This window comes from Magallana gigas, chromosome 6, assembly GCF_963853765.1.
Source record: "Magallana gigas chromosome 6, xbMagGiga1.1, whole genome shotgun sequence".
In the NCBI taxonomy this organism is placed as follows: domain Eukaryota; kingdom Metazoa; phylum Mollusca; class Bivalvia; order Ostreida; family Ostreidae; genus Magallana; species Magallana gigas.
The window spans coordinates 23,703,787-23,730,560 of record NC_088858.1 but is presented as its reverse complement, the minus strand read 5'-3'; the positions used below and the strand labels follow the sequence as shown (position 1 = coordinate 23,730,560).

The 26,774-nt window shown below is 32.6% G+C and overlaps 1 protein-coding gene across 4 annotated transcripts in view; it reads left to right on the top strand.

The window, feature by feature from the left end:
- Positions 1-7,436: 7,436 nt before the first annotated feature.
- LOC105326453 (estrogen receptor beta) overlaps positions 7,437-26,774 on the top strand; it is a 45,815-nt gene continuing 26,477 nt past the window's right edge. Inside the window, exons 1-2 of one of the 4 annotated variants that reach the window (XM_066086916.1) lie at positions 7,437-7,655; positions 19,716-19,756. The gene's annotated coding sequence lies outside the window, so the exon portion shown is untranslated. Of the gene's footprint in view, positions 7,656-18,399; positions 18,598-19,713; positions 19,757-23,727; positions 23,924-26,420; positions 26,625-26,774 lie in introns of those variants that run through there. The other 3 variants (XM_011426503.4, XM_066086917.1, XM_066086918.1) reach the window with 3 other exon arrangements.

Here is a 26,774-nt window from a genome sequence, read left to right as displayed (position 1 = left end):
CTGTTGTTCTCTGTCATCTTGCACTGTGCGCTTGTTTCATGATCAGCTTCAACCCAACCCCGTGCTTGTTATGAATACAGCAAAAGTTTTGTTTTTGCATTAACAAGTATGTGGCGCTGTATTGCATTAGGTGCGCCACACAATTGATGCCATGACAGTTTCTTGTACGTCTCCAGCAGAGCTCAGGTGTTTTTATTTCATTGGCAATACATATGCAGGCATGTAGCATCGTTTTTGAAAGTGGGGGGCCAGACTTATCCAAAAAATCTTGACAAGCAAAAAAAAAAAAAAAAACGAAAATAAGACTTTCCCAAAATCTTCAAAATCCTAATCCGGGGGGTGAAGGGGGGGGGGGGGGGTGGCAAAGTATATAACTTCAATTTCAATCCTAATTTCCTTATTTCCATATCATTTTTTTTACATCCTCCAAAAAAGTGGGATTGGGGCCAACTCCATGATAATTCAATTTATTATATGTAAATTTTAAAAAAATTAGTTGCTGTGAAAAAAGTAGGGGCCAGCAAAAATGCTACGTGCCTGATATGTTAATTGCAAAAAGATCCTTCAAAAGTGTAAAAATAGCACTTCAATTAGAGGTTTATAATAATCAATAGATGGTATTTTTTATTCCGAGTAAACATCATCCTTTAAAGGGGCATGGTCAAAAACTATTTCTCCGATTTTAATGTTTACAATGCTTCAGTAAGGCATTTTCAATATGCAACCAAAATGTGAGTGTTATTTGTTGAGTTATAAGCGAGTTACAGAGCTTAATATTCTTTGCTCTGTAAACAAAGCCTTTGTTTACATTTTGAATGTTGAAGTGAAAATTACAGTTTTTGACCAAAAATAATGTGTTAAACGTTAGGAACTGTTTGTTTATGCTTAAAATGAATAAGAAGATAGACAACTCAGTTTGAAAAAGATTTTTACTGGTATATTTAACGTATGTAAACAAAAACATGACACGAGCCTTGTTGACATTACAAAGAGTTGTGAGCCATGTATCTTGCTTATAACTCTACGATTGACTCTCAAAATTCTTTTGATCATTAGAAATGCATTCCTAAAGCATTGTAAATAATAAAACCAGAAAAATAAAATTTGACCAAAATCGTGACCATGCCCCTTTAAAGGGACTTAGACACGATTTGGGCTTGAAATTTTAAATTTTATTTTTCAGTTTTTAATGTTTAGATTTGTTAATATGGGTATATTCAATGCCTCCTCAGAATTTGAACGTTAAATCTTGAGTGACAAGATACAGAGTTTGAAATTCTTTGTTTTGTTAACAAATCTCAAGTATTAATTGTTATTGTTCACATGTGTTTTATTGGCTTAATTAGTTTTCAATCAAATGTTGATTTATCTGTTGATAATATTATTTATGAAATGATTGAATCAGTTTATCTTGTTTACCACGAGTCATTGTGTCAAAGAAACGGTAATTCCTTATATTTTCAGTATTTGTAAACAAATATAAGACTCGACCCCTGGTTCTCTCATATTATTTGACTTCTAACATTCGAACTTTGGTCAACTATTCAAAATGCATATGTAAGCCATATTGTACCAAAAAAAAATAAGAATTTGATATCAAGTCCCTTTAAGATACCCAATTTTTACAATTTTACCAACCCACATTATTTGAGCATAAATTGGGCAGCTATTTTTTATATTTATGTCTCATTTCTAGTTTTCTGTCATTTGGTATAGAAAGTAAGATCATTTGACCTTTAAATTGACATTAACTATAAATTTACAAAATAAAGAGCCATTCTCTGTAAGCATTTAAACACTTGTATAGAAGGTTCGGCACGCATAGTCACCGATTTTTCTCAAATTTTAATATGATGCATATTATCATATACCTTTCAAAAAAAACACTTAAAGTTGGTACCTAGGCAACTCTGTTACCATGGATACACATACGCATCATTCTTAGGACAAAATGGTCTTGATCTAGACTGAAACACACACTTTTTCTGTTTAAATATAAATCTTCATCAAAGTATCGAAGCATTACATCTTAACTATTGAATAATACATTTAGCAAATGAAAGAATTTATTTTTCTTTATTGTACCAAGGGCTTAAAAGTACTTGGTTAATGGCTTTGTAAAACACCTAGAAATGAGGCATTTTTGGTGATGCCCTATAAATTCTTGTGGACAGGTTGATGCAAACCGATACCAATCCTGAAATGACTTCTGTCATCAAAAACAATCAAAACATGATGGGGAAGTTACCTCAAAATTGTTGTTTCCATGGAAACAAAGGTGTATATTTTACAACTTTCAAAACCCTTACTATGATTTATAAATATGTGTAAATTGTGATCATTTAAGAAGAAAATAGGTGAAATTCTACATTTGCAATAATTGAGAGTGTTTGTAATACAAATTGTTTACAAATTAGTGAATCTAGGTAAGAAATATTGACAACCGTTACCATGGAAACATTAGAAATAAATGTTAATAAAACGGAATTTTTATTGCTAGGTGGACTAAAAAACACACTTACAGAAATTAATGGAATAAAAGTAGCTGATAATACTGTAAAGTGTCTTGGTATATATATAGGGCATGACAAAGAGGAATGTTACAACAAAAACTGGATGAAAATATATAATGATATGGAAAAACTGTTTGAATCATGGAAACGCAGAAAATTAACATTATTTGGAAAGTCTTGCATAATTAACACACTAGCTATATCAAAACTTATATACGTAGCGTCTATCTTATGCCTCCCAGGGAAGGAATTCTTAAAGAAAATTCAACGTCTCATATTTAATTTCGTATGGAATAAATCAGAAAGAATAAAACGCAATACTCTTATCGGCGATGTAAGAAATGGTGGTCTGGGTATCATTGATGTAGAAAGTAAACTCAAAGCTTTAAAAGCGGCCTGGTTACCAAGAATATTGAAATCAAAAGGAGTTCTGTACAATATACTGAACGGTTTTTGTAACAAATATAATATAGATGTGGTGTATGTTTTGCAATTTTCGAGTAACGTAGACAATCTAAAATTTCCACTGTTCTATAAAGAAATACTTTGTTCTCTAAATGAATGTAAAATTTCCCGATTAGATGTAATGTCAAATGTCGATATAGTACGACAGCCAATATGGAACAATTGTAATATGCGATACAAAGGAAATGTATTATTTTTTGAAAATTGGGTTAAAAGTGGCATCCTATTTGTGAAAGATATACTGGATAATAATGGAAAAATTCGAACTTTAGAAAGTTTAACCAATGTTTTGAAAGATAGATCTAATTGGTTATGTGAATATAAGACTATTATTTCTGTGTTAAAATCAGTGGTGAGAAAATATGATTTTGCAAATACAAAATTTGTGGATAAGAAAATTGGTTTAGATTTTTATTTTCAAACTGGCTATGATAACTTGTATGGAAAAAAATGTAATTTTTTTTACAAAAATTTTATAAAGAAGAAGTTTACAAAACCTTGCTACCAGACAAAACTATCGAAGGAGTTTGAAATTCACGATACTCAACAATGGGAAAAAATATATGTCTGTAAAATTTTAGAAGTTGAAGATAAACAATTACCGACTGCTTAATAATATATTGTGTAATAATGCATATTTATGTAAATGGAAGGTAGATGTGAAACCAGAGTGCAGGATGTGTAACAAGATGGAAACAAGTTATCATTTGATTTATGAATGTAAAAATGTGCTATTGATATGGAGGTTATTAAGTGAATTTCTTTCTTTTGATGTTAAATGGAAACATATTATTATAGGTTTTTACTTAGAAAACAATAGAAAAACTGCAACATTAAATTTTTTAATATCCTTAATAGCATTGAGAATATATAAGTATAAAATGTATTGTAGATTAGAAAAAATGGATGAAAACGAAGAAGGTCTTAAGACGCATATCAAATTATCTCTGTTAAATTACGCCTCTGTTTTACGTTTGAAGTACAAATCTAGAGCAAGTTATATCACTGATTTTGCTCGTATGTTGTAAAATACTACTATATGTAAACTTATGTTATATAAAATTATACATTTATAGATAAAATATCTACTGAGAGGAAACCAGTCCTCCAGTAGTGCTGTCTATAGGGTATGTGAATGAACTGTAACGAAGAAGTGGTGATCCCTATAGACAGCATATATCTACATTTACTGTTAGAATTCTTCAAATTTATTTAGTAGTACTTGGTGATAAACCCTATTATTATTTTTATTATTATTATTACCACTATTTTCTTTTTTTAAAGCAATATACATGTACCGTAAAATGTAACTTAAAAAAGAAAATGTCTATCATTTCATAAAGATGTTGCATACGACCTAATTTAGATATTTTATATTATTACCAGCACATGTTCTGTGGCTACTTTTGTCAATGCTAATACTATCATTATTATCGCATCTATTATATTTTGATTGATAAAATGTTGTTTATATGTTGTATTTAATGACAAGAAAAAATAAAATCTACAAAAAAAAAAAAAAAAAAAACTTTAGAAACAATTTCGTTCAATTCAATGTATAATAGCCAGTTTATGTCTTTGTGTTTTATTTCATTATGTAATGATTACCAAATTTTGAAAAAATAAGGAATATTTTATCACACTTATGTTTTTAGCTTACCTGAATTAAAAGCTTTTTATTCAGCGTCATACAAAGTATACATTTGTGTTTTTGTGTGCTGTATTTTCCAATCTTTTGGGGTGAGGGAGGGGTTTCTTTAATGAAATAATTTTTATATTATTCAATTTATATGTAATAGCTATGTTTTTGCCCACATTTTTCCTTGTTTACAGATTTAATTAGTTTGGGTTTCTTTGTGTGTATTGATTTTTATAGTTTGTTTTTATAGTATACAGAGATTGGAGGTCCGTCCCAAGTTATTGCCTCCATCACTTTTTGATGATTTTTAATTTTAAAAAAATACAACCCTGTGAGAGAAGTACAGTTGAAATCGATGAATCGAAAAATATCTAAGATATCTTCATTGACAAATCATAAAAGTTTACAGGAACGAAAACAAATATCTTACGGAGATTTATAATGGGAATTGTTTACATCTTTTCTCCATTCGGAAGTACCCGGGACACCTCGCGCAATTTTTCAACGCTATCCGGGCTTATTAACGGCTGATGTAACGCAAAATCCCCGTAGACTTTCTATTTTGGGATGTGTATTGAAACTTGAAGCGGTATATATAGGGGGCATTTCAAAACAGATATTCTGGACATTTTTCATATTGGTGGATGAACGTAGTTTGAGCACAAAGGTATTTATTATTATCGAAATATCAAGCGAAAAGTGGTGGAAGCAAAATCTCGGGAAAGAGTTATAAAAGGGAAACAACTCATATTTTTACAAATTTAGATTATGATTGAAAGAAACATTAATAATACATACATATAAAATAAGTTCCAGAGGAACAATGTACTTATTATAACTGGTAAATTCTTTTAATATATGAGTTAATCAGTCATTCATATGCATAACTGATATTAATTAAACTACAAACCTGAAGTAACATTGAAGATTTGTTAAGTCCAACTGCACTATAAAAACATGATAAGGCATTGGATGGAATTTCAGAAACACTAATAGTGGTCCATATTAGAGGTGTGGTGACAATATCTATGGGTCATAATGAAAATAAAGATAAAATTTTCAAGATTTTGGGGAAAAAACACTTTTTGTCGACTATGCTGTTTCAACACTTCTCTTTTTGAACTCTCATCACAAAAGATGTCTAAATTGCAAAGGGAGATAATTCATTTTCCAAAAAATGTAACCATTTTTCAACTAATTATTTCACCACAATAAAGATAGCTTCCCCATCATGTTTTTTTTTTTTTTTTTGGTTTTTTTTTTTTTTTGGATTTCTTGATAGCCGAAGATTTAATTATTTTAATTCTATGCTTGTGAAACGTTGAGCTTGCTGCATTATTTTTTTATAACTGCAGTAAAAATGGTCAATTTTGATAAAAATTGAAATTTGAATCGAGTTTCCATGGAAACTGGTCAGTATATAGATAATTTGACATGTGATTTTTAGATAGTTTAATAAGGTCTACATTTTTGAAAATTTTCGACAAAATCGGTTTCTATGCGTGCCGATAAAGTTTAAGTGCTTACAGAGAATTGCTCTTAAAATGTTACGTCAGGCAAATTAATGCGTATTTGATGTTAGTCTTACTGTTACCTAAGCAACATTCTTTATTACGATATTAAATTATTTTTCAGCCAATCAATTTTCAACAAAAAATTATAATGATGCATGTATGTGCAAATAATTCCTTAAAAGTCTACCGAAATGAAACTCGTTTTAAGTCATTTCAGCTTCCTTGTTCACTAACAAGATACATTTCAAACCATATAAAATATGTTTTGCTGTTCTAAAATTTAGGTAATGGTGATAATAGATTAATTTTATTTTTTAACAAATTTAAAGGCGAAAAACAAAATGACAATCACTCATTCACGTGTAAAATAAAATTTGGGATGTTCACAAATTTAGATGTTTTTTTTTTCTTTCAATCGTGTTATTTTTATTCATAGGTCAAAACAGATATACATTGTATAAGGAAATGCGAAAAGGTATAGAGGGTGACTCTGCCTGATACGTGGTAGCACCAGGGATGTATGAACATCCCTGGTAGGACGATCTGTCTTGTTTAGCAATCTCCTTCCTATATAGTCCTGGCGACATTACATAAAACGTTATCGATCGCGGCCTTGTGTATATAATAACGTTAGAGAGCCGGACCTAGGGTGATGTAATGACGTATTTGACTCCACCATTACCTCTTACACACAGACTCATCAGACATTTACTAACACCGGCAAATTCTTCGCGCGGAGAGGATATCATATATATCATTTTTTTTTTTTAGTTACCTCCGATTGACTCTTATTAGCTATAAACGGAATCTGACCAATGTACAAATAATGTTATTAATACTGTAAATATTAATATTGTTTGAAAAAAAATGAGGGCTTCCTTTTTTTATAGAGTCTAGAATCGGGATTTGTTGTGACTGCGTCATGAAAAAGCAGGTACTTAGGGCATGACCGCGGAATGAACCCGTAATGTAAATATCCTCTGACATACTTTTCCGGCTTTAAGTGTCTAGTCACTAAATATACCTATTATTTCAATATACAGTCAAATGTCGATAATTACAAAAAAAGAAAATGTGACAAAATGACTTTGCAGGGTATTTGTGATTTTATATGAAACGTCAGTGGCAGGTTGAAAGCGCAGGCAGCCGTCTATAATTATATATGTAAACACCCACAGTCGTTTAGCGCGTAAAGGGTCATACTGACACAACAGCTTGACCCGACGTCAACTTTTAAGTATATATCGCCCATACATCTACATGCTCGTAATCAGATCGCGCTAGCCAATTAGTTCCAGACAAGAGGGGAGTCTTTGTTTGTCGTTAAAAGATCTGTGGTCTCTGCACCACAGAAAGACGATTTTTCGTTCGGACTGTGGTCAATCGATTCGCGTGAAGAGGTTTTCTTTTCATTATTTTTTTTTTTTAATCGGAGGGAGAAAAAAGTCATTTCGGGTCAACGTTGAAGTTCGCTGTCACCTGGTATTTTCTATGAGATGAGGGACAAGCCATCTTGTTTTATACGTAAGTTTCTTAATTTGTTATTTATTTATTTATTTCTCATTGTGGTCATCATTTTTTATTTACATTGATTTTTCAAGGAACATGGCATCATACAGTTATGGGTTTTTTGGTGTTGTGTAAGGGAAATTTTATGTAAAACGAGGATCAAAGGTTCACTTGAAATTCGACATCGCTTATTTATAAAAATATATGTATATGTCTTTCGACTGTAAAGTTACAATAAACTGTTTTTAATACAATTTAAATAATCTAAATTAACTGATTTCTATTTCATGAATAAATTTAATTTTGCCAAAAAAAAATTGCTATGGGTTTAATGTATTTAGAATTTACATATATAAGACTCGTGCGAATCCAATTTTTTTTTACTTCGACTGTATCCCCATTTTATGGTCTTGAAGCACAATTGTCGCCATAACAAATCGCGCTCCAATGCACGTGTAATAGTAGATTATGTATCATGGTCATGTAACGGTTACATTGGTAGTTGGTTAGTAAGCTATGTAACGTCATGAGAGAATTGTTACATGTTTAACTCCTTCTCGTTTACAAAAACCCTATATTTATCTTTCATTTATATATTTTCATCTGAATGTATTTTTCTATTCATTTATATATCCATTGACTATAATTTTGATATTTTTCTAATCAACACATCATTCTATTTAGTTATTAGTTTACTTAATATATTTTTAGACGGTAATCTGCGAACATTTCTGATGTGGTGAATAGATGGAAATATAAACAAAGGGACAATTATAAGTTACTAGTATTATGATTTTATATCTGAAAATAAATTGAAATTTAAATTTTCTACATGCTTTGGAAAAGTCCATCAAACTAGTTTAAAATTGAAACAATCTGTTTTCTTTTTGATAATAGGCTTCTTGCATTATCTATATAAATGGTGAAAGTAAAGAGATTGTATTTTCATTTAACCGTATTTTGTATAAATGGTTGTTTGCCTAACAAAATCCGACTGTATGCTTATATATATTTATTGATATTTTTGGTGATTATTAACTCGGAATTGATCTAATTTGTTTTTATCCTATTTATTGTTTAATAGTAGCATATGTATATGTTTATCAAACTTAACGTATTTTCAACCATTGTGGTTTGTTTTCTTTTTTCTCATATGAAATAATTAAAGCCAACCATGCATTTTTGTTTTCACGCGAAATGAACAAAATTTGACATGAAGATACTTTTCATGCTCTGCGTATACAATATTTAAAAAAATCGTGTTTGAAGGCATTTGGTGTCCATGTGCGTACGTGTAATGCCGGAAATACAGTAAATTGTATTTTGGAGGAGTCCCCCTATCCAATTTTTAGGAACAGGAATATAATCACAGGTAAATTAACCTAATAAACCCGAAAATAAAAATTTCAGGTACTTCGCCTCACCAGCCCCGCACCTCCCCCCTCCTTTCCCCACGGTTTAGGATTTTTAAGGGTTACGAAAATGGTTTTTATTTTTTATTTTTTATATATTCAATTTTTTCTTTGCTTGTCAAGATTTCGGGAAAGTGTGCCCCCCCCCCCTCCCCACTTTAAAAAACAATGGTACGCGCGTTGAATTATGCTAGAATTATTTAGAGATACTTTAAAAATCAAATACAAAAGTAATAGAAAATTACATTAATTTAGTTGATATTAAGTTGGTTGTAATTTGATTTAACTTGATTCCTTCGTTTTTGTTTCATTAAAGGCAAACAGAAAAAAAAATCACCATGAAAAAAAAGATTCTATGTTAAACTTCATATTGTATTTTGACATGCCTGTATGGAATTCTTAAATGACGATTTTGACTTAAAATTTATGTTAAGATGGCTGCCACATATTAAATTTTCTAAAAAGTTCTTCTTGGGAAAAATAACAACCACCTTTGCAAGCCACATAATATGTATTATAATGATTCTTAGGTGAGAAAATGACACTGGCTGTTTTACTATTAAATATACAGTTAATACATGTACCATTTGTCCAAAATTTCGATAAGTTGGTTTTATCGATCGGAATTTCTCTACCAAGAGGCGTTTGGATTGACCTGGCGATGACATCTAGTCCACTTTTGTCTCCGTTTAAAAAAGATTTACACTTGTTTACTTAAAAAGGTTTTATCGGTCAGGTCGATAAATTAGCAACTTTTTCCGAGTGTTAAAGGGATTTTCTCTCTCTCTCTCTCTCTCTCTCTCTCTCTCTCTCTCTCTCTCTCTCTCTCGTCGAATTATAGATTGATGTCAAAGAATAGATTGATCTCGTTTATTTAAAGGATTAAAATTATTTGCAATAACCCACTGTTCAAAAGCATGATATTAAATGTTGTTGTTTTGAACTATCTTTGACATGCATCAGAGTTTGAATTTTGACAAATATGCTTTTCACAATGCAATGGCGCAATTAAGTCAGATTAGGTGTATTAATTAATGCGTATCAAATAATATTTAAGTACGGATTGACGTTGTATTTCTGCTTAATAATTAGGTTAAGACCTCTTTACGTCCGCGGTCATATACATTGTAATACATGAATATTGATTTGTGAACCCCACTTTTTAACCAATAAGTTCCATTTAATTATGACCATGCACTGCTTATTATGATAGGATGGTGGTATTACAGGTACCGACCACAAAATCTCCTGTGTACCGGCGAAAATTTCATCTGAACTGAACGGTATCATTGTTAGAAAAAAATTACATTTCTTTTGCTATTTTTTTTTATTTGAGATAACGGTCATGATTTGCCTTGCGTATGAAACATATTACGAATACATATTCATTACATTAAGAGTTCAGTACAATTTTGTTTTCATCTGAACGAATTTACTTTTCAAAGTTACGTGTTTTAAAAATAATCTAATCCTTTTGATTAATCCACTGTACCATGAAGGTAACATTCCAGACCAATGCAAAGAGTTTGCCTTAACTCATGTGTCCTTGAAAAAGAAATGACTTATTGCACTTTTACCCTATTTAATTTTAGTTTGACCCGGAAGCTCTACCCTTCAGTGTCACTTGACCGAGTGTCCGTGACGGCGTACTTTCAAACTGGTTCACGTGTCATTATATTTCTAAGATAGATATACCAGTAACAAATGAATAAAACTACCTATGTATTAACTTTTTGTAATTGATGAAATGCATGCAAGTATAGGAAATACATGTACAAGAAAATTGTTGGTGCCTGTTGCTTTGAGAGGATTTGTTTATATGGTAAATACAAAATATAAATTAATCTAACCGGATCTGTAGATGGAAAGCATCGAAATCTAAGACGTTCACGCCACAGTTTATAAATAACAGGAAGCGGTCAGCCTGATGTCGGTTACATCAGGGCGTCACGGATGTCCAAATCAGGAAACAATTCAATTCAATTTATTTTCACTCAAACCGTCAACATGACGGTACATGAGGTACACATATATATATATATAAATATTTACAAATGTATGTATAGAGTCAGAGGTACATGTACAGTACAAATTAGAGAGAAAAAAAAAAATATGAGAAAAAAGTACAAATGTTCAAGGAGGACAGACTGATTCAAAAATTTCATTTATAAATAAACAGAGTTTTTTGAGTTTTTTAAGTTTTAAAGTAGACAATAACTCACAAAATTTAAAAGTGTTTGGTCTTACACAAAATCTAGGTTCCAAGTATTTTTGCCTAATACATGAAAGAGCATTACATTCTAATATAAAGTGGATTTCATCGGCTATTTGATTTTTATTACATAATGTGCAACATCTTTCATTAAGAGGAATGCCTAACCATCTACCAGTTTCTACAGGAAGTCGGTGATTCGACGTACGGAATTTAACAAGAATTTTTCGAAGTTTTGATGGCAGAATACTCAAATATTTTTCATATCCAAAAATAAATTTGAAAGTTCTATATATATGACCTTTTGAAGAATTTGCAATATCAGCCGACCATTTCTGCACAAACTGGTCTTTAAGCCTTTGCTTGACAGCATTTGTAATCCAATTAACATTTACAGTACATTGTTCATTCCAAATGTTTGAAAAACCACACTTATTAAAAATAGAATGTATACAATCAATCCATGGGTTTTTAGAAAAGTCATTATTATATTGATTCAATAAGTATTTGTAAAGTATATGAACAATTTTATTTTCTGGCCCGGTGAACAATTTTGCCCAGTATGAAACCATTCTAGTATATATATTAACAGATAACGGAAACCTTCCGGTTTCTCCATAAACCATGTATGATGGGGTACAGCTTTTTAAATTCAGTATATGTTTCAAAAATTTCAAATGAATACGTTCTATAGTTTCTATATTTTCAAAGCCCCATACTTCACATCCGTATAATAATACCGGCATTACTACTTTATCGAAAAGGTCTAACTGACACTCGACAGGTAAATTAAATTGCCTTATTTTCCTAATGACCCCATACATAGCCTTCTGTGCCTGTTCACAGAGATGTGTTTTTGCTTTTCTGAAAGACCCTGAACGTGAAAAAACAATTCCAAGGTATTTAAACTCTTTCACATTTTCAATTATTTCATTTCTAAAGTAAAATTCCCTTTTTATCATTGGACCTTTAGAAAATACCAATATTTTTGTCTTATTTATATTAACCGTTAACTTCCATTGCTCACAGTATAAATGAAACTCGTTCAGAGCATTTTGTAAATCATCAGGCGTTTCAGCAAGAATTACAGTGTCGTCAGCATAAAAAAGAATACATAGTTTAAAATACATAAACAGTTCATCCTCTAAAGGTTTGGTAACACTCTGTAACCCAATTATATTTTTATCAATCATGAACTTTTCTAAGTCTTTAATATATAACGAAAATAAAAATGGCGACAAATTTTCACCTTGGCGTACTCCAACATTACAGCTGAAAAATTCGGAAGTAGGCCATTCATACTAATTTTTGACTTAACTTCCATGTACATGTTTTTGATATAATTAAAACATTTCCCATTTATTCCATTTTTGATTAACTTACTCCAAAGACCATTTCTCCAGACAGTGTCGAATGCCTGTTTAAAATCAACAAAAGCACAAAAAAGTTTTTTCTTCATGGACATAAGAGTATGGGATAAAAACTGTAGTGTTATTATATGGTCTAGAGTTGAATAGTTTTTTCTAAAACCTGCCTGGCTTTCGCTGATAACGTCAATCTCTGATGCATATATCTCTAATCTATTGCTTAATATACAAGTAAAAAGTTTTCCTAGGAAACCCTTTACATACCTAGTAAAAAAAAAAGGGGGGGTCAACTCAGTACTCGGGTTAAATTGAGGGCAGTTCATCTTATTAGGTAAATCCTTATTAACTTGTTATAACGGTTATTTTGCAATTTTACGATGTAATTCAGGTGTAGAAGCATGCAGATATCTACAATGTTCTTTGTACATGAATGTGCGATGTGGTTCAACTATTTGCGCATATGTCTTTAAAAAAAATTCTAAAAAAAAAAAAAAATATGATGTTATATTTTATAACTATTTAGACATTTGCATCTTGAACCGTAAAGATGTAAATCATCCAAGTACTTGTCATGGAGGTAGTCTTTACGTTTACTACGTAGAGTCTACGGGCATAGACTAGAATCAATTAAGTAATAAGGGATCATTCTTTGAGTATTATGAGGTGATAATTTCGGTCGGGGCGTGGTCAAATCCTATAAAGCCTTAATTGCTTTATGATAGATTTGACCACGCTCCGGCTGAAATTATCACCTCATGATATTCAAAGAATGATTCTCTATTACATATATTTATATTATTTCAAATCTGTACACTTTAAAACAACATTATTTTAAAACCACTATTTTTTTTATGTAGCATATGCTACTACGCGGCGCAGCCAATACTGTTTTCCCGTTACGCTTTAAGACGCGCCCATTTTGTGTCACTCATGTTTAATGAAGTTATTGGGTTTTAGGGTTTAAAATTGATTCGTAATGTTATCACAGACAAAGACAATTGAAAATGTAAATATTTTAAATATTGCATTAGGATCATTGCGTGCATGGAACTAGCGCAGCCTTTGAGTCGTTATACGGTTACTAAAAGGTTGTTGCGTTTTGGGCGAAATTGATAAAAAAGTTTGGAAATCAATCGGCAATAGTAAATTGATAAATCCAGTATCGTAGGTATACCGTAATCATCTTTTATTACTACATTTAGTAGCTGTTTGTAGTACTTTTCAGTTTAAAATACGATTTGAAAATGATTAAAAGGAGAACAGAGTTTAGAGAGTCGGGATATCATTAATAAAATCCATAGAGCTTTTCATTAGTTTGTATATTTATGTTGCACTTTTCAGTTTTGAATTAAACCTGATAATTACTTCTATAAAAAATAGAGAGGGTAAGGCTTATCAATATAAGTTTCTTAGAAAAAATATTTGATTATTCATTATCATTTTAAATTTTCTTATTTGGGAAGCTGTTTGTCGCTTTAAATTGCAACACAAAAGATTTGCCGAAAACTTCTTTTTTATTTGTCTGGAAAGGTTTACATTTTCTTCCAAGAGGCTTAACTTTTACCACAGGTACAATGTAACGGGCTACAACACTACTGGGAAACGTGGGTAAACCTACACTTAAAAGATGTGACATGCGTAAGAGTTATCCATTTCATTCGCGGGCTTTTAATTTTCGAGTTTATAAAACGAACTAGTCAGTCTGCGGAGACTACTATTTTGTCTATTTTATAAGGTCGAATTTTTTCACCTGCTTAAGAGGGCTATCTAAAAATTTTGTTGACCACTTATCCTAAAATGAAAATGTCTCCCAAAAAACATTCCACGTCGTTCTTACTTTATCTTTATCTGTATAATCAACTAACGAGTTGGTACATTATTATTTTCATTTTTTGTGTCCGTTGCTGCTTTTTCTTTCATTTTGTTGCTTAAGATCCCTTCGAGTTGTTTTTTTTTCAGCAAATTTACAAGGCCAGCCTATGACTATAAAATTAGAACTTTGGCCTTTGTTTGGCCCGTATGAACATAAAATAGTGAGACACTTCATAATGTGACACATAGCCTTGGTATTTTACGATCTCTTTCCAAGGACCGATCTCCCACTCTCACGGTGGGGTTTCGACCCTGCCTGCTTGACAACTCTGACAAGCCATAAGAAGCGGAAATAAGAACAGTATATTATTTATTTCTAAACAACTGATATACATACGGTTTCCTTTCAAAAATTCATTTCAGTTTGATTTTATTTAAAACATCTTTTATATCATGATATTGGAATCAATAATATTCAACAAAACATGGAACAAAAACTTTTGAATAATTAAGGTACCTCACTTCACCTACACTTATACTTTTTAAGACACTACGTCACAAGATGGCGATTTAAATGTTATGTTAAACTGTTTATATCGTTCATTTGGGTTGTATATCGTCGTAGCTCATTGGTTAAAATATTGGGCTTCTGAACCGCAGATCACGAGTTCGAATCCGCCTGGAGCTTTTGTTCATGATCACAGAATTAAATAATTTTAATTTTAATAATTTAATGTAATTTTTCATCTAAAATTGCACATTTTTATTTTGTCTATAAGACTTAATAACTTCTTGTCCATTATGATATTTATCATAATCAAGTAATTTTCTGCTGATTTGAGAAAATATTTCCAGGTGTAGTGAGCCACCTTAACTGGTGAACGGGTCAGAGGTAGATATATAGGGAAGAAATCGCGTCAAATTTATTTAGGCTAAAACAGACTATGTATTTTCACATCTTGATATCAAGAGATCGAAGAGTCAATCCAAGGCATGTAGACAACTCCTTGAAAGATAGATTTAGAGTAAGCATAAGTGATGTGGTTTTCTTTCTTTGCCAGACAATGTCTGACTTGTAAATCGACATGTTGGCAATACCCCCATACAACTTGGCCTGTACTTGACTGCAGTGGCTGTATATATATATATCCGTCTCCTTGCCCCGCGTGACCTGTCTCTGTCACTGACCGAAGACCTGGGGCCACGACCGACGCCTGGGCATTAAACCAGGTGTGAACAGTTGTGTTATTATATAATCGTCCCAAATGATTGCGCAATTCTATGAAGGATATAAAACTTGTAATCATAAATGAGGGTAATAAAAGCATTAATTGTTGGTGAACCCGTGAATCAAGAAATAAAAATCCAAAAAATGTTCAGTTCTTTGCATGCAGTAGTGTCACATAATTATCCATCTTATAATAAAATATGCTAAAATAATTTTGTTTTAAAAATATAAAATTACAATTTATGAAAGCTCCAAATTCAGCAAGTGACATGCATACATAGTTAGCGTAAAATATGGCAAGGGTGTTTAAAATCACACGAAAAACAGCCTGTCTATAGTGAGCATTATTTAGACCTACGGGCAAATGAATCAGCATCAAAAAAGTGGGAAGTGCATCACCTAGGGGAGGGCGGAACATGCCGTTTTAACCGAAGTTTTAGATGTTTTATAGTTTGACACCGCGGAACCAGACCTTCATATTAACGACAAGCAGCTCCGCTGATGCGGAACGAGTGTTTGCATTTAGCCGGGGTCACACGGGGTAAGTGGTAGCGACCTTAGATGACCGAGCATCGACGGGTGAAACTTGTCAACTTTGTCTACAATAGGATCGACCAATTTCCTGTGCCGTGTACTCTCTCTCTCTCTCTCTCTCTCTCTCTCTCTCTCTCTCTCTCTCTCTCTCTCTCCTTGAACAACTTTTTGAAAAGGCATCACACGAAATCAACCTTCTTTATTTTTTATAAAACTTAGTCAAAAAGGTCGTATCAACTCAATTTCTTATCAAGTTTTTGCATTTATTCTAATCAGCAAGCACATCTTTATAATCTTAACCATGAATTTATCACTTGTCCCTTTTTTAAACCCAATTTTGATAGTCATTGTTAGAGACTTTTACCTTCTATCTCTGCATGACAAATTGCTGTTAGCAAAGATATTTACAGGAAATGCGAGTCTTGCAAATGTGGCGGTTAAAGTCGAAAGTACATGTAAGGGTAAAAAAAGAAGGAGGGGGGGGGGGGGGGGGGGGTAGACGGACTCTAAATCCCAGAGGGGCCTGCGCGTTACGTGCAATTCCCATAGTTCGGTTAGTCAGCTCTAATGGCATTTTTATGTAATTGGCATGATAGGGGAAATAACTCCATTTGACCTACGCTGACCGGTCATTGTAGCTATTCTATTGATTGCCGTGAGTAGTTTCGGGCATTTGGAGGTCCCGACCCTCCATATCAAAGCGTTGAAATCGGGCAGCGAACTTCATAATTTGTATAACACCATCTATGTGTTTATACCTTGCTGTATTAACCCAAGCGCTTTGTGCCACAAGTTCAAATATCGTGACCAAAACCTCTTTCCATGTTTGAATTAATTGCTGTGGCTGCTAGCTATGTGTCCAGTGACATTATTATATTTACAAGGTTTTTAATTTTTTTTTTAAACATTGCACAGAAATTATGTCGTTTGTGAATACTTGAGTTAGTTTCCAGTTACATACATGTATTCATATATTGTGTTCGATTCTTAAATGTATATTTAAAAAGGGCAATTGAAGTTATCAATAATACTGCATGCTTTGTCGTCAACTTGCCCCAGATATGAATTTTTTGTTTGAACATTTGAGCTATATGTATGGTTTTATAATTGACAATGCCTTTAAAAACAAGTTTTAACCACTTTCCACCTTTACAAAAATGAGTTACAAGGTATAAATTAATATTTATTGCATTTGCCAATTAACTTGCTCGTTATAAAAAAAAAACCCTCATTTGTATTGAAAGGGCATAAAGGCCGCCGCCATTGAGATATGTTTAAAAGACGGGAGGCATGTACTATTGGAAAGCATACATGTATGTGACATTTAACATGGAATCGGTCATAGACTTCTTTTTTCTCAGACGCTTTCGGGGATCTTATTAGTACACATGGTTTTATTGTCTTAAACCAACGTCTCACGATAGGATATTTAAGTTGTTTGGTTTAGACATGCATGTTGCCAAAATATGCAAAAGGGTAATGTTTGCGTGTCATAGTTTTTATAATTGTAATAAAGTTAAATGGCAAAGGACAGGCAGAGATTAAGTTTTTAATTTGCTTATTTCAGTATTAACAGTGAGGGATGTACATGTATTATACTGTCTGTGAAATATTGATGATACATCGCTGTTGACCCAGACCAAGCCACCAGTCACTGACTTGCAAGTTTCACCTTGAATTTTCTTTCACTGGCCCTTTGTTGTACAGGCAGTAGTTAATATATAGATGCATGTTTCTTCACCCTTCACCTGTGACCGACATGTGCGGGGGTTTGAGCACGCGCGTGTGTATACGAGTTTAATTATCGTTTATTCATTAAACTCAGGTAAATTGATATACGATTCGCTGTCCCTTGCAAGGGTTCAATTTAGGTCAACCTGCATTAGTTTAAGGACACGAACTCTCGTCACGCCCCAACAAGCACGCACAACAGGCATCTGCACACATCTTCTCAAATTATCTACACCCCCTTTTTCTCTGCCCTTGCAAACGGTAAAGGAGGGAAGAGAAACGCCTTTATTTAACATTGTTTGATTCACAACAAAGGCTTCAAAAAGGACGTTGCAGGTCGGGATTTTTTCCCTCTGTCTTTCTCTCGCTCTAGCTCTCTATACAGCTTTCATACCTCCCTTTGCACTGTAGTGAAGAGCGGCTCACCTCAGATGAACTGTCGATGACCCGGGTTTATCGGGGCGATAGATGTGATCCGCGGAGTGGAGCAAAAAACCTCTTTACTACATGTTTGTTAGTATATACAAAACAATTGCTCGTTTCTCCCCATTGGATTCTACCATTGGACATGGCGGCATGTTTACAATAAGGCAACGTCCTCTTTGCCGATATTATAGCACCGTCTTCTATTTCTTTATTGTGTTGCATGGGAACGCGACCGGTAAGTTGATTCGTTTTTTCATCAAAAATATTGCGAGTATATATTGTTGTTTTGTTTCGATTTTTTCGTATTTTTGTATGAACAATATTTTGAATACTTTAATGGCTTTAGACCACGGAGGAGAGGGGGTGGTTGAGGAATTGGAATCTCAACCATTTTCCAACTTTAAATTTGTATATTTTTGATTAACCAAGTATTTTTGTTGACTTGATTGCTTAAGACCAATACAAGGCCACAATGTCGGTCGACATTCCACATGTTATAATTTTGCTGGATTTTAAACTTTTTTTGAATGCTGTTTTTTTTTTGTATAATATATGGTTTTAACTTCTTTTCATCCTTTTGTTTCAAAATGTTTGCTTTGCAAATTCTTTAAAAAGGGTTTTTCTTAAAGAGGACTTTATCTTGGAAAGGTTGGTAAATATGAAAATAGAAATGAACCGTATTTACACATACAGATCAATATGATTTTGTTTTTAATTTTTTCCCCTTAAAACGCCTTCTTTTTTTAATATAGATACAGTTTAACTATTGTCACTGTATGGGTTTTAATCATTAATTAAAAAGGAAATCAATATTTGTGCATCAATGTATAACAAATGTGACTATACGTAATCTTTCACATGATATTTACATATTGATAGTGAATTCCTTTTTTTCTTAAGATTATGATGCAAATGCATGCATGTAAGGATTAAAAAAAAATCATCATGCTTGATGTGACCTCGATGCAACCTTAAGCTAGCATCAGTGTAATCTAAACGCTTTAATCGTTCGATATCTCTCTCGTTCCTATACATGTGAAGGTTTGCAGAAGCGCAATGCACTCATATACTTATACATTATAGTCTATAAACAATACATGTTCTGCATTAAAAAAAACAATTTTGCACTTCTGCAACCTTATTGGTCTTTCCCTTTTTGTGTTGCCTTAGTAACCTTTCAGATTTTGAGTTTTCAAAATTACAATTAAACGGGTATGTTTCTGCGTCTGCTGTCTAGACACGCCCATTTCTTTATATGGGCAAAATAGGTCTCCTTAAGTTTGTATACATTTACATATGCATTTACATATGCATGCACGTATATAAGAAATTTTCATTTATCTGTTTTCAGACTTGTAAAGAAATGACGACTCATATTCCTGGAACATTAGGAGGTAATTATATTTTAATTATTAAAATTTTTTGCAATTACTTTGCCTGAATAAATTTATATGTAAGATTTTCAAAGCAAAAGAAAAAGAGATAGATACATGAGACATCATAATTGTTCATTGGGAAATTTTGTTAAAAGTCAGACGTCCACTCGTGAAGAAAAAAAAGTTTAGCTAATATTGTCAAGATATGCTTTCACGGCTAGAATTCAGCTTCAAACTTTAACGCAATCTAAATCTAATTGCAAAAGTAGAATGTCCTTATCAGGCAAAACATCACTTCGAGCACCAGCATTGCCCTACAAATCACGTTCCTAATTCAGAAGGTCACTGATATTTCCCATCCGACAGTCAGGTTGAAAAGGGCATCAGAGGACAGTTAAAATTGTTTATTCCCACATTTATTTCATTAATATTATTTTTTTTTGTATTGCTTTTCCTTTCCTTTTAATTATTTTTTTTTTTACAATCAACCATAATTTATAGTTGTTCTCATTGTATTTAGAAATTAGAAAGTGGTGTGATGCGGTAGGGATAGGTTTAATTTTTTTTTTTTACGATGTGCAAATGAATCATTAGAATCTGACTTTACTTATGTTATGAGCTATTTGCGTATATCAATGTAAAACTCCAGATATGTACAGGGTGTCCCAAAATAACTGATACTATTTACTCTTTGAATAACTTTTGAATAAAGTTTTTTTTACAAAAAATCAAATGCATTTTTATAAATGTACATGATGTAAATTTTTACTCAACGAATTTCACAAATATTTATAAGTTTTTGACAAATTGAGCATTGTTAATAAAAACACAACAAATTTAAAGATAGTGCTCCAAATGACGTCCTTTTTGATGAATGACAATATCATGTTGATGAGTAAAACTCCTCTCAACAGCAACTGTACGGATCCTATTTTCTCAAATCTTTTCATTATTTGAATAATATGTTGCTTGTTGGGTTGCTTTCCTCCAGAATATTCTTTCTTCATGATTCGTATAACTACATGTATATGTATAATGCAGTTTTAAAACGGAAATGCTTACTCTCTTGTCCGACTCATCTTGAATAAAATTCATTTCAGCCAAAGAAATATGACGCAATTTTCAAAGAAAAGCACGTTTTTTCCCCCAAACTTTTTGTGAGAAAAAAATGAAACGGTTCTGTATTTTATTTGAGTCACAATTTACAAGTTTTAGCCAAATATAATATTATTTTTTACAAATTTAAAATGGTATCAGATATTCTAGGACACCCTGTATTTAGTTAGCTTAAAAAATAGTCCAGATTAATTTCTGATTTTGCAAAATGAAAAGGTCTACAAGCAAAAACGTTTAATTAACTGAGAGAGAGAGAGAGAGAGAGAGAGAGAGAGAGAGAGAGAGAGAGAGAGAGAGAGAGAGAGAGAGAAAGACTAAGTACTTATATTTCATTACAAACATCTTATCTTTCTTGAACTTATAGTTTGCATACCCCCCCCCCCTTTTTATTCAACATCCAAAAGAATAACATGACGTAACATATTTAGCTGATGTCGATGCTATTCGCTTCCTCACGCGAGATCTCGAATCCGAGAGTGCAACATGAGGGTTGAACAGTGCATAACTCAGGTCGTGATCTTTTCAATAAAAACACCCCCAGAGCCTCCAACAACAAAAAAAAAATCAGAAAATGAAAATATCAAATGTTTGATATTAGCTAAAATCATGCAATATATTTAAACCGGGCTCAAAGGTTAAAAAAAATGGCTGAAGATTGTGGTCACGGAAGTGACAGAGTTGACTTTGCCGTCGTATGCATCTGTCACGTGCAAGTCCGTGAAGAAATGGTTCTTATCAGCGAACAGGATAACAATGTGTTGTCAAATTTAATCTCATGATCGTATTAAAAAGCCTTTTCATTTAGTAATCCCTATAAACTGTGTAAATAGGTGGCCAAGTTTCACCATTCTTTTGTCTTACTTATAACGCTGTCAGCAAACTCGTCAGCCAATGAGGTATACATCTACAAAAAACTCTTTTTTTTCCCTTAAAAATTAACGTTTCACATTTCATCACATTATTTTCAGAGCAAACCATTAGATGTTTCCGTTTCCGGGTATAAAGTCCTTATCGACTTGTTTTGATAAATTTTAAAACGGTGGTTAGATGTAATAAAATTTTAAATTGTACATGTATATACTGTTTTTATTCAATCTTTTTGCAAGAAGTCAAACGATATAAAAGCTAAAGTAAGAATTAACTGTCTTATGACTCGCCCTATTATATTTTGCCAAATATGATTTTTTTCTTTTCTCTATAATTGTTTCTATTTGTAAAAATATCGTTTGAATTAAAACATATATATGATGAATGTTACAATTAAACCTAAGTTGTACATAATTTTTTTTTTTCACGAACATCTTTTTAACACTCAAATTGTCCATGAAAAACTGAATATACTCTCATTTTTTTCTATGCACACCTTTATAACCCCCTGGATGATGATATGTGCAACGTGTGTTATGGGGCAGGGGGGGGGGGGCTTTTCAATTTCGGTGTGGCTCTCCACAAAAATCAAGACAGAAATATCATCCGCGCCGTTAATCTTCCTCTGACGTCGACAGTGATGAAATGCCAGCACAGTAGTCCATATGTCTGACAGTCCTTGTATAACAAGGCGGACTGGTCACTGCTCGCACCTGACCCCGCTAAGTCTTCGATGACGACTGATATTAAGAGGATTTAGTTATAGGATATATACAGCCAACCTCACGAAATATCTATACAATTATTGTTAATCGTGCCCAGTTTACGGTCGTTTATTGCACCCATGATAGTAATAAAAATGTATTATTTATAATAAAATAAACACGCATTTAACTTTTGTTTGAAAAATACTATTTAATTACATTTTATTGGTACGTATGTTTAATATTATTAGGAATTAATGAATAATTTTATTGATCCTACCACGATTATGTTCCAACTAAGATTTTTTTTAAAATTTCGATTGAAATCTAATTGTGTGTATTAATTTATACAATACAGAAAACAGACATGCATGCATTTTTTTCCCGTTAAGTCTACAAATTTTCCCCTTTGTTTCTCGGCAACTGCCTACAGGCACTGCACCATTGTAAATGTACAGTACAGTAGCTGCAGTAGCTAAGTAGCCTAATGGCGTCCTTCATAGTCATCAGATAATATGATGGATATTGACTATAAATGACGGACTTGCGAGGCTTTCGTTAAATATTGTGTTGAGCAACAGTTCGGCGTATAGATCTGACCACATATATCGATCGACGCTAGGTCAAATGAGGATAAGTTCGGGTAAGGTAAACTAGGAGTTCATAGCGCGGTCACGGAGCTATAAATACACACACATACGGCACAGTGTAAAATCTGCACCGGAGTGTGGACTTGCATGGACATTTTTGTCTATAGTTTCTAAACATCTGCGTGACAAATTTTCGACAGTGAATTAGTTAAATATCAGTTCTCATGTACTTGTTGAATATCTGGAGGAATATTAACGCTGTATCTGATCATACAGGACCCAGTATCTGGTCAAATCGACGAAGGGCGGTTAATGGATATCCACGTTTTACAACTTGCCAAGACATGCTTTCGCGTTGAGCCGAGAGCAGGGAGTCGCGACCTGCCGTTGACACAGCCAGGGCGATCACTACCAAACGTTATTCATATCAGGCCATTATTTGGCTCTTGTCAAAAGCATTTGGCTTTTGTGGTTGAAATAAAAACATTCAGAGCAAGGAGAAGGGTCCGTAATTTTGCGTAAGGTTCAATACCCTGTCTACTGGTAGAGAGAGAGAGAAAAAAAGTTAAGGTTCTATTAACGGTCAAAGTGCACTAGTCTGGCAATACGAGACTGGCCACACAAAAAATTAGGCTCAAGTGTTGGTTACACAAACACCTTTCAGTCTGCAGAACTTGGTCAGTGATTGCACACAGGTGTGGCAAAGGTAAAATTTGTGAATGCCAATGACGCAATCACAGGACACCAATCTAGTGGTCGATTTTCCCAGTTGTCTTTATCGGGTTTCTCTAGCTTTCATCCTGGTATTGCAAACTTATCATGGCGGACGTTTCATTTCCTTAATTTGCTTAATTTGGAAAACTGTGACTCATTCTGCAGGAAGACAGTTTACATATTAAGTTTTGACAGTAAGTTTCCCGAAGAAGTAATTTCTTGACGTTTTTTTTTTACTATACTTTATATTACATGTATTTAATTTCTTATTTCAGTACCTTTATTTTATTTTATTTTGTCTGAAAATGTTATGAACTCAATAACTTTGTTTTTAATGGTGGCTCAAAAATTAATGTGAATTTTTTTTGCCTAAAATCTAAATTATTTAATGAATAAATTAATTTATTACTAAAAAGGAAGCGCTTTAAGTCTAATATTTGTAAAGATTCATCAGTAATTAATCTAAGCAGATCCCTAAGTTGATAAAGTAGTACAATGTTATGAGTTAAAAATGAGTTAAACCTCTATCCCTTTCTTCTTAACATAATTTTTGGAAAATTTTAAATTAAGTAAAGCATGAAGAAGAAAAAAGCAATTTAAAATGAAAACGAATTTTAAACAAAAAAAAAAACCGAAAAAGTTTTAAAGAAATCAAATACATCAGCAAATGGAATATAAAACAGAAGTCAAACATCCTTGGTTGTTTTCCCCTATAGAATGCTATGGGGGGAAACCCCAAGGATGTTTGACTTCTTTTTTATTTTTCATTTGTTTGTTTATTTATTTAGTGTAAATTTTTATAGGACAGGAGCTCATTTTCGCTCATTCATAAAAAATAAAATTAGAATGCTTCCAAAAATATTAGAATATATTTAAACTGCATAATCATGAAGTTCAAGTTTTAAGACTTTCTTTGTGGTTAAAAGAAGTTTAATGTATAGCTGTTAAAAATGTAAAGTTGTTAGATTGGTAAAGAATTGGTTAATTTATTTATTTATTTATTTATTTATTTATTTATTTATTTATTTTTTTCATTATTTATTCGTTCATTTATCCATTAACTTATTAATTAATTGCAAAGCAGATATGTTTTAAAATGATAATAACTGAGATACGGATATATACTTTTTCCGTTATTTTATTGAAATAGAATAGCTTTTAAATCAGCAGTTGTCAAGGCGCCAATTAAGTAAATTGGAGTGAAAAGGAGTTTTTTTTGCTGATATTTTTTTTTCTTTAAAAAAAAATAATAGAAAATATCTATCGCTTGCTTGTTTTCATGGAACACGAGTGCTTCTGTATAAAACTTTCAAAAGAAAGTTGCAAATGGACGGTTTTCGCGCGCATGCTCCAACCCACCCATTAAAACAAATCACGTGACAAAACAGAATTATCACGTTAAATTTACTTCCGTCTCATAGGTTCTTGTCGTTAATTAAATATATTTTATATGATAGATTAACATTACCCCTACCTAATTATTAGATTTATTTTGACGATACGAACATATTCCGTCACGGGAAATTCTAATAATTATACAAGAAACAAGAAAATCTTCTTTTTTTCAATAATTTTAGCATTAAGTATATAATTTCACGAAAGAAAAAAAAAGTATGTTCAAGGATATGTTTAATAAAGTTTGGCATTATATTTCCATTTTTCCTTTTTCGAATCAAAGAAAAAGAAGCATAAACTTAAAACAAAGAAAATAAATTTTTGTACTACATGTAAAAACCCAATATTAAAAGAAAACTATCAGAACTTTCTCACCAAATTACCGTAAAACAACATTGACTGAGATTACTGTCAAATGTATTCAGTAGAACGCGGGGCAAACTTTGGTGGCAGTTTTATTGTGGAACACGCTAGAAGGTGTTAATGTGAGTTATTTGCCATGTGGGGTCATCCCCACCGAGATCGACACGGCCGAGGATCAGATGGTCCATAGACACCCCCAAGAGAGAGAGAGAGAGAGGGCGAGCGAGGTCTACTCCTCAATAAAACCTGTCCAGTTGTCACTGCTAACAGCGCACCACCGCATGGATCAAATCGGTTATACAACAGAAATAGAGACCTCAGGAGTCCTTTTATCTGTTAATGGTCATTGAGTAACCAGATTAAGCTTGGGAGACATCTCTCTCTCTCTCTCTCTCTCTCTCTCTCTCTCTCTCTCTCTCTCTCTCTCTCTCTCTCTCTCTCTCTCTCTCTCTCAAAATCATTACTCAGCGAAAGTTGATTTACATACCTGTAATTTGTGTACCCTAAACCCCGAAGCCAACGTGTGTTGAAAGAACTAAGCTCGTTGTTTGTAAGCCTTCATATATTTTTTCAATGTTAAATTTAATGTAACACTTGAAAATTATTTAAAATTTACATGTATAATCTCATTTTACATGTAACTGTAGACTGAGACAAACAAGCCAGCACGTGGAAATAAAATCGAAGACGGTCGCGAGAAAAATTATATTTTCGCGAAATTAAAGTTCTGCCTAAAAACCTGCGCTGCATACGTACATGTAGTATATGTAAGCAGTCTACATTAAATGTCTCCCGCGTTCTCCCACTGTATTTACAAGTACAATGAACGGTCAGTAGGGTTAACCGGTTTGTAGAGCGGGCACATATATATACAACCGGACATACCGACATTGGGTAATTAATTTGTCGCTCACTGCTCTGTTGAGGCGACTCGGTCGTGTATCGCGGTGTGACCCAAGCAAATTTCTTCTTTTTTTTTTCCTTCCGGAAACTCTAGTGTCTTATTTGACAGACGGTCTAGATTTTCGCTTTTAGATTTATTTTGTGACGTGAATGGAGTTCTGAGTGAATACGTTTTCCATTTTTTTATTTTTCAAATGATGCGAGTAAAGGATGTTTTATTCCGATATTTTCTTGGTAGGTAAATAAGTGTTTCAATTTTCGGCTTTTAATGGGGGTTTTTTGTGTCGTATTTAAGTTTAAGTTTAAAAACATTATTTTCTATCGAATGATGCGTTTATTCTGGTATTTTTCTTGAGTAAATTATCAAATGTTGCATTAGATACA